Source organism: Pecten maximus, chromosome 7, assembly GCF_902652985.1.
Source record: "Pecten maximus chromosome 7, xPecMax1.1, whole genome shotgun sequence".
In the NCBI taxonomy this organism is placed as follows: Eukaryota; Metazoa; Mollusca; class Bivalvia; order Pectinida; family Pectinidae; genus Pecten; species Pecten maximus.
Window position 1 is genome coordinate 5,447,762 of NC_047021.1, and position 11,669 is coordinate 5,459,430.

Genomic DNA, 11,669 nt, shown 5'->3' on the forward strand with positions numbered 1-11,669 from the left:
AAAACAATCACACAAGTGTTTTTAACCTGAGCTCTGATCTAAAAGCTGGTAGCTAGATGGGGCGCTACATCAAATGTATAAATATCTTTTCAATGGCTAATGATAATGATAATTTGTGAAGCGCTTATAGGCATGGGATCCTCAAAAGTTTGAAAAGAAAGGCCTCATTAATTTTACAGGTAATCTAGGACCTTCATATTACAACTACAACTACGTATACATTAACCCATTGAAGATGTCAAATAAGATTACCTGAGTAGCTATTCTGACAATAGACCCTTTTCACACAGTATGTTTTGTTACCTCCCCTTGGTAGAACTCTTTTGCGTTTCGATCGAAAACGAGGCGACCGGTGTTGACTTGTTTGTTGACAAAGATCGAGTCGAAGATTCGCTGTACCGTCTTTGGCAGGTAAGAGTATTTCCGTGAAGAATATCGCACAATTTGGACAAATAGAATAAATTCCTTATTAATTAATGCATTAAAACCATATAAAAGTTTTCTATTTAACATCAGAAGGTAAATAACAAAACAAAAACGATACAATTTGCGTGTTGTCAGAGGGGGCGGGGTTGTTTTTGTAGATGTTATTCAGTAATGTTTTCTCACTGGTTTGGGAAAGGGCCTTTTTGTCTCATTTTGGGAAAGAATATTGGTGAATTGGGAAAGATTTTTTCAGGAGTGAACTGCAAATTTTGGAAATTTGGCTTAAATAAGAAATAATTTCAATTGGGAATGGGGCCCATTAACGGCCCCCAAAAAGCCATAAGAAAAAGCCCTGATCAGACCTTTGATGAAATTATCCAATTTACCTAATTGCTGGTATAGTTGTAGCGATATATAGTGGTAATCACACCTTCACGGCTCAGTGCACAAATACAAAACTCGTCCTATGTCAGTCTCCAAACTAGTAGAGTTGCTAATTCCGCTATGTATATCCCTGACAATACTTAAGTAATCTTTTTTCTGCTATACAGAACGATGGTTTTCCGGACTGGGTGTATCCCGGGCCACTTTAACTATTTATTGTAACATTTTTGTAAAATGCCAATTGATGTACATGTAGGTCGTTTCCATTTTTCTCAGTCAAACCTGTGTAAATATTAAGATCTATGCATTAACATATACATAAATATTTTTCAATAATCCATATCCACAGATATGCTGAAATCCAATGGGAAGCAGTGTTCTGTTTATGGATGCGATAACTTTGCCTTCAAGAAAGATGGAACTAGCACAGGATACATTTTTTTTCAAAGACTGAAAAAGGTTTTGGAACACAGGAAATTAAAGCTGTGCTCGTATTCTTTGATAAATATATGAATGGAGCACATTTCCATTGGACTTATAAGTAAATATTGGACATTAAAACCTGACCAGACACCAAAAGTCTTCTCATGGATAACTGTACATACTCCTAGAAAAAGTCCATTGAAGAGGTCAACAACCATGAATGAGACTACCACTGGAATCGGTTGTGGATGATTCTGAGAATTTGGATGCTTCTGAAGTACATGGATTTGGAGTACGTGGTAAGTTTTTAATACCATGATGATTTTTTTTACAGTTTTAGGTAGCACTTTTTTATAAGTGTCGGGTGGGGGTGGGGGCCTGGTTAAAGGGACATCACGGTAAACCAATTTTTATTTTGTATTTTTTCATATTATTGGGTATATCTTTAAAAAAAATATCCTTATGAACAATAACCATTCGAATTTGATGATATATGTATATAAAAAACATCAATTATTAATTATAAAAAGGCTATCACAATTCGTTGATCAATAGTCTGAATATGCAAATTTTGTGACATATACGTTATTATACGATAACACGCATGCGCACAACACACTAAAACACCTGAAAACAAAAATGGCTTCTAATGTGAATCGACTGCGGTTGAAAACGATAACAGCTTCCGCAATGAAGAGAATAATTGGAAAATGGGTCAAACACAATCCTAGAATTAAACTGGGGAAGCAGTACAATACAGTTCAAACATGAAAACAGCAGTAATACGGACGCTGCTCGTATTCTGCTTGATTGCTGGATAGTAGGTCATGACAATCTCGGTAATATTTACACAAACTCGGTAATATTTATACAGTCTGTACCAGTACATCGCTACTGTCACTATATTATATGTACGGTGTATACACTTATTTACACATAGATATATGTGCCGGAATATATACAGAACGTGTTATTTAACATTTAAACCACTGTATAATATCGTTGTCCAACTAATCCAATTCGCCTTGTAAACTATCGTGTGTTTGGGTTGCCTCGATTTCAAAACAGTTACGTGATGATTTAAAAATAATTTCCGCGCTAAATTTAGAGGGGGATTCCCAACTAAATCAAGTGGTCAAGCTGGACATGCGGATCGACTGTGAACATTGGGACAGCACAGAAACATAACTGGAAAGGAACAAAACACGTTCATTCATTGAAAATTACAACGTTTTTACCGTGATGTCCCTTTAAAGAATGCAGCATTTATTAGGGATCCATAGAGATCTAAACTAGCTTGAATGATAGTAATAATAATAATGTAAAACTTTTATATACCATTTATCACAACCATTAGACCAGTTTTAACCTGTAATCATTGGTCCATTTGCACCAAACAGAAAATTTCTCATATTTCTGAGGAGTATACAGCCAAGCAGCCAATAACGCACTTCACATTCACATGCCCAGCACTATAGTACCACATAGCAATGAAGAGTGAAGTGACTTGCCCTGTCTGGGGCTTGAACCTAGATCCTCTGGTCGGGTTACAAGTCACACTCGCTACCACTGTGCCTCATCCCTCCTAAATTTCCAGTATGGAGTTTACCTAATGTATAGATGGAGTTTAGATTTTTTTAGTTTTAATGATATGAAAATTAAATGTGTAATGAATTAATGCAAACAATATTTATTTTGTTTTAGGAAATTGGAATTCAAGCAGGTCCTGGCACTAGTGATGTAGCTATAGGCTGCCAGACAGATGATGGTGATGTGATAAATGTCTGTGATCATAACCACTCCAGCGACCACATAATTGACCACATTTACAGTTTTCATGCCGATGATGATGGCGAGAATGAAATTGAAAATCTACAGATAGAAATTTAAAAACTGTCAACACAAATAAATGATATGGAAGATCGATTGAATGAATATATAGGGAATGGTTTTTCCGTTGAAAAAAATAAAAATGACCCAAAAGCAAGGCTTTTTTTATACAGGATTTATTTACTGTTCTATGTTTGAGTGCATATTAAAATACTTATCTCCAAAAGCAGAAAACTGTTATTGGTGAGGTAAAGGTGAAAACATTGGTCCAAATAATGATGCTAGACAAAATGAAAAACAACGTCCAACAAGAAAACATTCAATGGGGAAGGATTTTTTGAAGATTCTTGTTAGACTGAAAGTTGGACTTTTTGTTTGCGACATTGCATATAAATTTGGTATATCGCAGTCTCAGTTTTCTAAAATGTTTACTACATGGATAATTTTTTTATATCTTGATCTACCAATGATGTTTCCATTTCCATCACTGGAGCTCGTAAGAAAAAATCTGCCTGATAGTTTTGTTTATGATCCTTAAACGCAAATGATCTTAGATTGTACTGAAATTTATGTCACAGACATGGTCATCCTATAAGCACCATAATACATACAAATTTCTTGTTGGCATAAGTCCAAATGGAGTAATTACATTTGTTTCTGATTTGCTGGGAGGTAGAGTGTCAGACAAACAAATAACAAAAGACAGTGGTGCTCTAACATTGTTAGAATCAGGTGATAATGTTATGTGTGATTGAGGGTTTGAAATCCAAGATATTTTTCCCAAAGGTGTAACTCTGAACATTCGACCTTTCAAACTTAATAGGAAACAGCACACAGCCAAGGAGGTAGATGACACAATGAAAATAGCTTGTGAAAGAATTCATGTTGAAAGGGAACTTTCGCATTCTTGATGGTATTATACCTTTAAGCTTGAAACATGTATCAAACCAGAAATTTATATTCATTTCATACTTAACAAATTTTTTACCGCCTTTGGTTCTCCAGGTACTGGTACAGATGATATTTATAACAGAGAATAAGTAACTCTCCATTACCTGTAGTGTATACCTTTTCGTTTGTACAGGTAACTATCAATGAACATTCATGTACATGAAATGAACCGTAAAGATGATGTTCTTTCAGAATTTTGCATATATGGTACATTTTACAATGTACTGGGAGTACAGATATGTTTCATTGTTTCCGAAGCATTTTCAAGTTACATAATATATATTGTTGGTAAATTATTAGGGCATTCCTAATAGCTATGTTGAATTCCAAAATTTTGATCATACACTGTATTTGTTTGCTCATCTGAGAAAATAAAAACTTTCGAATTTTAATTGGTGTTTTTGGTCATTCATGCACCTCACTTTGAAAAAAATATTAAGGTTAAGAGTACCTAAAGCTAGAAATGTACTAAAAGATGTGGGTATAATAATGTAATTATCTTATTGGTCCCCACAACACGTTTTGAATTTTTGTCATTGTAAAATTTTTAAATTACAAGATTATTTTAAGAAATTATGGTAATATTAATTAATAATATAAATCACTGTGCATTATAATTTAACAATATACAATACTAACTTTGGAAAATTTAATGTAACGGGTAATTAAAATGTTTTACATAAAAAAAGTTATCGTATTAGTGTTAACATGAAAAACTCTTTTCTCGTTTTAATAAACATATATGTAGTTTAACAATTCAAAATATAACACATTGTATTAATTGTATATAATATTTAAAAAAATTATTTTCACTATAGTTTGTCATTACAAGCGGCCTCGGTACAACACATGAAGTCATGAATCACCGGAATTTATCTTCAACCAGGCTTTTGATAACCTGATTATTAAAGCCCTCTGTAGTAATTTTGACAATGAGCAGAATATATTTACTATTCAAACCATGAACAGTTGTCTTAACTATTTAATCACTCGGGGGTGTTTATTTAGAAATAACTTCATTTAACTAAATTAACTGCTTAGAAAGTTGTTTTGAAATGAAATGATTATAAAGATCCATGTTGGTATTTCTAGTAAAGGTCTCTATTTTCCCTTTGATTCTCAATCTTCTTCCTGTCCGTAAGAAGAGGTCATCCCCGCTTTACCCTCCGTGTCTGTCCACGATTTACCTTTAGCCACAGGTCAAAACTTAAACTGTCAATATCATATTATAACCGACATAGGCGCTTTCTAACCGGGATTTCAAAGCAATGGAACGGACACAAGCATATTATTATTTCCGGTAATACTTTCTTGATAATACCGCAATATATTTTTCAGGTCGGGAACTTTCAATTTACGCATGTACTTTCGATATCGGTGTCACGAAGTTGCAATTCAACCCCAGCCTCAGCGTCAACAGTTTTGCCGTCATTAATGTCAACACCGGTCGCCTCGTTTTCGAATCGGAACTCTCCTGTACTCTCGTTTAGAAAGGCGGTGGGAAACTAGCGTATTAGCTGCCAAGACGCACTTGCAATCAAAAGTAGATATGAATTTCTTTTCTTGCCAATATTTTGTCCTAGTCCTAATCAGGTATTGGTGATGTTCCATACAAAGTTGACCATGTCCCCACTAAACAAAAGCAGTTAAAATAATTTGTTTTCGTTTGTGTCTTCAGTACTTTCAGTACTTTGATTATATTTTTATCCTGTTGTAATGATATCGAAAGAAATCCTGGACCTCTACATAACTTAAACCTAGTTCACTTAAATGTGCGTTCTCTCAGAAATAAGATATCAATTATTGAAGCTGAATTTGAAAATATTGATATTGTATGTATAACTGAATCTCATCTAAATCAACAGATATCTGATGTCGACATTCGATTACAAACCTTTAGTAATAAACTTTTTAGGAAAGATAGAAGTACAGGTCCTGGTGGTGGAATTATAGTTTATCATAAAGATGATGTCGTTATAAACAGAAGATTGGAATTAGAGCGAGATGATATTGAATTACTCTGGCTCGAGGTTCGTGTAGATAATCATAAATTTCTTCTTGGTTGTATCTATAGACCTGATAATAATGTTGATTACTGGGTCAAATTAGATGACTCATTAACTAGAGCTACTGATACTTCATTGGATGTTATACTAACAGGTGATATTAATATAGACATGTTGAATATTCCATTAAACGATCACTTGTCAAGACTACTTACTTATTAAACATAACTTATCTAGCCTTATTAGTGAACCTACAAGAATAACGCCTGATAGTGCCACATCCATTGATGTAATCTTTACTAATAATTTGAACCTAATTAAAAACACTCATGTAAGTCCACCATTCTGCAGTTACCACTCTCCAGTCCATGCTCAAATTTCTTTTACTTTATTCAAACAAGCAAGCTATAAAAAACCACTATTAAAATATGATGAGGCTGACTTTGACAGTATAAATAATGCTCTCCTCAATATTGATTGGTTGAACATTTCATTAAATCAAGACTCTAACACATTCAACTCCTTTATACTTGATTCAATTACTGAGCAAGTCAATACTTTCATTCCTTCAAAAGTTATAACCATACGTCCAAATGATAAGCCTTGGATGAATAACATTATCAGACTTAAAATGAGACAACGTAATAGAATACATAAAAAAGCAAAACTAACAAATAACCCCCACTTTTGGGAGAGATTTAGATTTTTAAGGAATGAAACGATTGACTTAATTCGTGAAGCAAAGGGGAATTATATTAAAACTCTTGAAAACTCCTTAAATTTAAACACAGTCCCTTCAGACAAGTGGTGGAAGATAGCAAAGTCTATTACTAACTTCTCAAATAAATCTACATCGATTCCTCCTCTTGAATCCAATGAACAACTTATCTCTCATCCTATTGATAAAGCAGAGCTCCTTAACAGTCACTTTACTAATATTTCAACATCATCACCTGATCTTGAGTTGCCCCAGACATCACAACCATATGCTCTTCACTCCTTAACTAATATTCATGTAACTGAGCAAGATGTAATGGACCAACTTAGTATCCTCAATGTAAACAAACCACCTGGCCCTGATGGTATTGTTCCTAAAATTGTAAAAAAGCTTAGTAACTCTCTTATTCTACCTCTTAGTATTCTTTTCAACAAAACCCTAGAATCAGGAGTACTGCCATATAGTTGGAAACAATCAAACATAAATGCTATATATATAAAGGAAGTGGGTCATCTAATGATGTTTTAAACTATAGGCCAATATCTATAACTTCATGTTTCAGTAAAATAATGGAAAAAATTATATTTAAATATCTTTTTAATTATTTAATTGAAAATTCAATCTTAACAAAACACCAGTCTGGTTTTATACCAGGTGATTCCACAGTTAATCAATTGTTGTTTATTTATAATGAGATATCTAGTAATATGGACAAAGGAAAAGAGCTCAGGTTTATTTTCTGTGATGTAAGTAAAGCATTTGACAGAGTCTGGCATGAAGGTCTTATACAGAAGCTTAAAATGTATGGAATTGATGGAAATTTACTTTTATGGTTTCAAAATTATCTCTCAGTCAGAATGCAAAGAGTCTCTACCGAAGGCTATCACTCTCAATTCAAAGTTGTAAATGCAGGGGTACCTCAAGGATCAGTTCTTGGACCTCTTCTCTTTCTTCTCTATATAAATGACATCACTGATAATGTTTCAACTAATATCAAACTTTTTGCTGATGATACTTCTTTGTATGTAATAATAGATGATAATCCAGCACAAGCAGCACAAGCTCTAGCAGATGATCTCTCTAATATTAATGAATGGGCAGGTATTTGGGACATTAATTTTAACCCTAACAAAACTAAATCAATTATCTTTTCAAGAAAACACAACAAAGATCACCCTCCAATAACTTTCCAAAATAGACAAATTACAGACACAACAGTTCACAAACATCTTGGACTTACACTACAAGAAGACGCAACATGGAAAGAACATATCCTTAATATATATAGAAAAGCATACAGTAGATTAAACATTCTTCGATACATAAAATTTAAAGTGAATCGTAAGTCTTTAATCAAAATATATACAGCATTTATAAGACCAATTTTAGAATATGCAGACATAATCTGGGATAACTGCACTCACCAATCAAAACAATTATTAGAATCTGTTCAGTTAGAAGCAGCCAGAATCATTACAGGTCTCAGATCAGGAACATCACAATAAATTATATGAAGAAATTGGCTGGGATTCTCTATCAGATAGAAGAAATAAACACAAACACATAATGATGTACAAAATAATTCATGGACTATCACCACAATACTTACAAGATATCCTTATTCCTTTTATTAACAACCAAAATGATAACCTGTATTCCCTAAGACAATCACGACTCTTCAATCCTCCTCTATGCAGAACTAACAATTACTTTGACAGATTCTTCCCCCAAATGTGCCGCATAACTAACAATGCTAATCCTGACCTCTTCAACTCTTCTTCTCTAGCAGCTTTTAAATGCAAACTTAATAATAATATTAATGCTGAATGCGAATCACTGCATATTTTCAAATTTGAAGGAAATAGAAAGGCTAATATCATTATTTGTCAGCTTAGAAATTCATGTAGCAATTTAAATTTTGATTTATTTAATGATCATTTGTTAAACTCTCCCACCTGTGCCTGTGATATTGAAAATGAAACTGTTTCACATTATTTCTTTGATTGTCCTAGGTATAATGCTATTAGACATTCTCTGTTTACCTCAGTAGATAGTTATGCAAATCATAACCATTCTAACATCAGCACTTTCTTACAAGGTTGCCCTGACTGTGATAAGTTTGTAAATATACAAATACTAAATGATGTTCAATTGTTCATTGGGAAATCGAGACGCTTTAATCTCTATATGCTTTAAATATATAAGTCATGATATAATATATTATATATTATATTGTATTGTACTATGTTATATTATTTATACCTTAAATTTTAATGAATGAGTATGTATGATTATACATGTCCTGAAATATCCCTTCATCTTCATTGGTCACGTGTCAGCAGTTGAGTTAGTTAAGTCTTGTATATATATGAAGTATAGCGTCTGCTAAACATTTTGAGTGATAGTAATTTTTTCTGACAATTTTTGATATAATATTTTACATTTATATATATTATTTTCGCTTAATTATTGACAGGCACGACCTGTGCATACATGCACATGGACTTTTGGTCAATGCCTGTCAATGAATAATTCTTCTAGATAAAGTTCATCTTAAATATTATCAAATATTATGTATACATGTATATATAAGCAAAATGTATGAATGATGTGTGAATGTTTGTGTTTGAGTTATCTCCCTTAAATGTTAGTTATACATGTAATTTTTTCATTTCATAGTAAATTTATATATATATATTAATTTTATATTTATACATTCCAATTGCCACCATAGGAGAAAATTTATATAGGCTTGGCCTGTTATTTTATCCTTTTGACAAATAACATCAAATGTCAATAAAATTTGTTGAAATAAAAAAAAAACAAAAAAAACAACAGATAAGCAAGTATATATATGATATCTAAATTGAAGTCTGAGGGCTAGAGGAGCATTCAATTGCACAGGAAATGCATGGACAAAACGAGGTATAGGACGAAATACTAAAACGTACTTGTTCGAATAGTCGGTAAAGTCTGTTTGAGCTCTGTATGTGTGAATCAAGGATGATATCAAATAAAGAAATACGAAAAAAGGGAATCTAACACGTTCCGGCATCAGTGTCCCAGAAATATCGTGAAGTAAAATCACGAACAATACATTGAATGATATAGCCAAAACAAGAAACATTCGTTATGAATTCAGTAATAGATACGTTTTGTGTAAAATAATGAATGTCATACCTGGTATAGACCAAAAGTGTGCAAATCCAGGAGTATATAATAAAGGGATGTACCTCACTCAATATTAGTTCAAGCTACACTTACAAAATTTGGGATATCTGTTATAGATGTAAACATTCTTTCCGACACTTCAATAATTTATTCATGAGTTCTGCAAACTATGAAATCGACACAGATGAACTGGGCAATCATTATATACAAACCATTAACACACAATATATACAAGGCGCACAGAAAATATCGTGTGTTATCAACGCCAGTAATCAAGTCCCGTACATTACGGCCAATAGTTTACTCAGTGAGTCAGTCAACCATATTAACAGCTCATACATTCTAACCTAGAACGTATTACTTATGATTACTTCTATTGACGCTGATTAAGCAAATTACAGGCCTAATTCAAAACCATGCACAAAGTTAGTGCACATGATTGGTTATGTGACACTTCTGAATTAGCACACTGCAAGATAAGAGATAAAAGAAATTTTTTGTCGTATACAATGAAAACAGAACATTAGATTAAAGGAGCTATGACCAGATAATACTTATGAACAAAGCCACAGGTAGGGTAACCGTACGGGGAAATACTGATAACATAGGGAACTATGACGCTTTCGACAGTTAAACTGTTTTTTCGATATTCAATCCATTTTCGGGCTATACTAACCTGTTCCCGTGTTTGTTGACAGGCTGATAGGTTTTACCGTGAATGTTGACGTTTTAATCAATAAACGGAAACATATAACAGGAAAATGTAACGCCCGTATTTTTGGTAATATATAGGCCTATCTATATGGTAAATATGGCAATATGTTGTGACATGGATATATCACGTGATTAAATCAACTTTTATATCCAAGCATGACGCAATATTGAGACTAGGATATTCACAGTAATATGACTACTTACATTAGGGTGTACCCAGGCTTCTAAAATTAAAATGAGAAATCAACCAGTTTGATCCAATGCCAATATTAACATTAATGTGCATATTTTGATTATAAACACTTTAAATTATATCACTGGGGAGGTCCAGACGATACACGCGATATGAAAGAAATCACTTTAAACTATAGTGTTAAGGAGGTCCTGGAACAGCACATGATTCGTTAGCCATGACGTCTGTAATAAAATAGACACTTCTATCTTGCTTTTCTTTATAAAAAGCTGCCTAGAAGCCTGAAAGCAAATGCCTGAAACATGCACATATCAAATTTGGATAAACGGTCAAATTTTACATTAAGTAACGGTATTTTTTTCAGTCCTAATTGGTGCATTTGTTTTGAAAACGACAGATTTCTTACCTAGACATATGGCGTTAGCCCTCATGTGGTCTTTGTTAAACCAGTTTACCTAGTTTGAGTTGTCCGTTTCAAAAGACTGCTTAAAAAGATGGTCCCTATTGGTTGATTATAGAGTTTGGATGACTTGACATATAAAAAATCAAAAAATCAATAAAGCAGTTAAAAAGTAAAAGACCCATAATTGACTTACTCTTTTATTCAACAAAACTCTTGAAACAGGTGTAATCCCACTTAGCTGGAAAATGGCAAATATTAATGCTATCTTTAAAGGTAAAGGATTAGTCAATGAGGTATCTAACTATAGACCAATCTCTGTAACATCATGTTTTAGTAAAATGTTAGAAAAGATTATTTTTAAATACTTATATAATTACCTCACCACTTATAAAATTATCACTAAACATCAGTCTGGCTTTACACCCAATGACTCTACTGTAAATCAATTAT

General features: G+C 33.0%; 1 long non-coding RNA gene across 1 annotated transcript; it reads left to right on the forward strand.

The window, feature by feature from the left end:
* The first annotated feature begins 275 nt into the window (after positions 1-275).
* On the forward strand, positions 276-4,406 carry LOC117331413. Its single transcript, XR_004533546.1, has 3 exons — positions 276-411; positions 1,160-1,532; positions 2,938-4,406. It is a non-coding gene; the product is annotated as an uncharacterized LOC117331413 (long non-coding RNA).
* Positions 4,407-11,669: the final 7,263 nt, after the last annotated feature.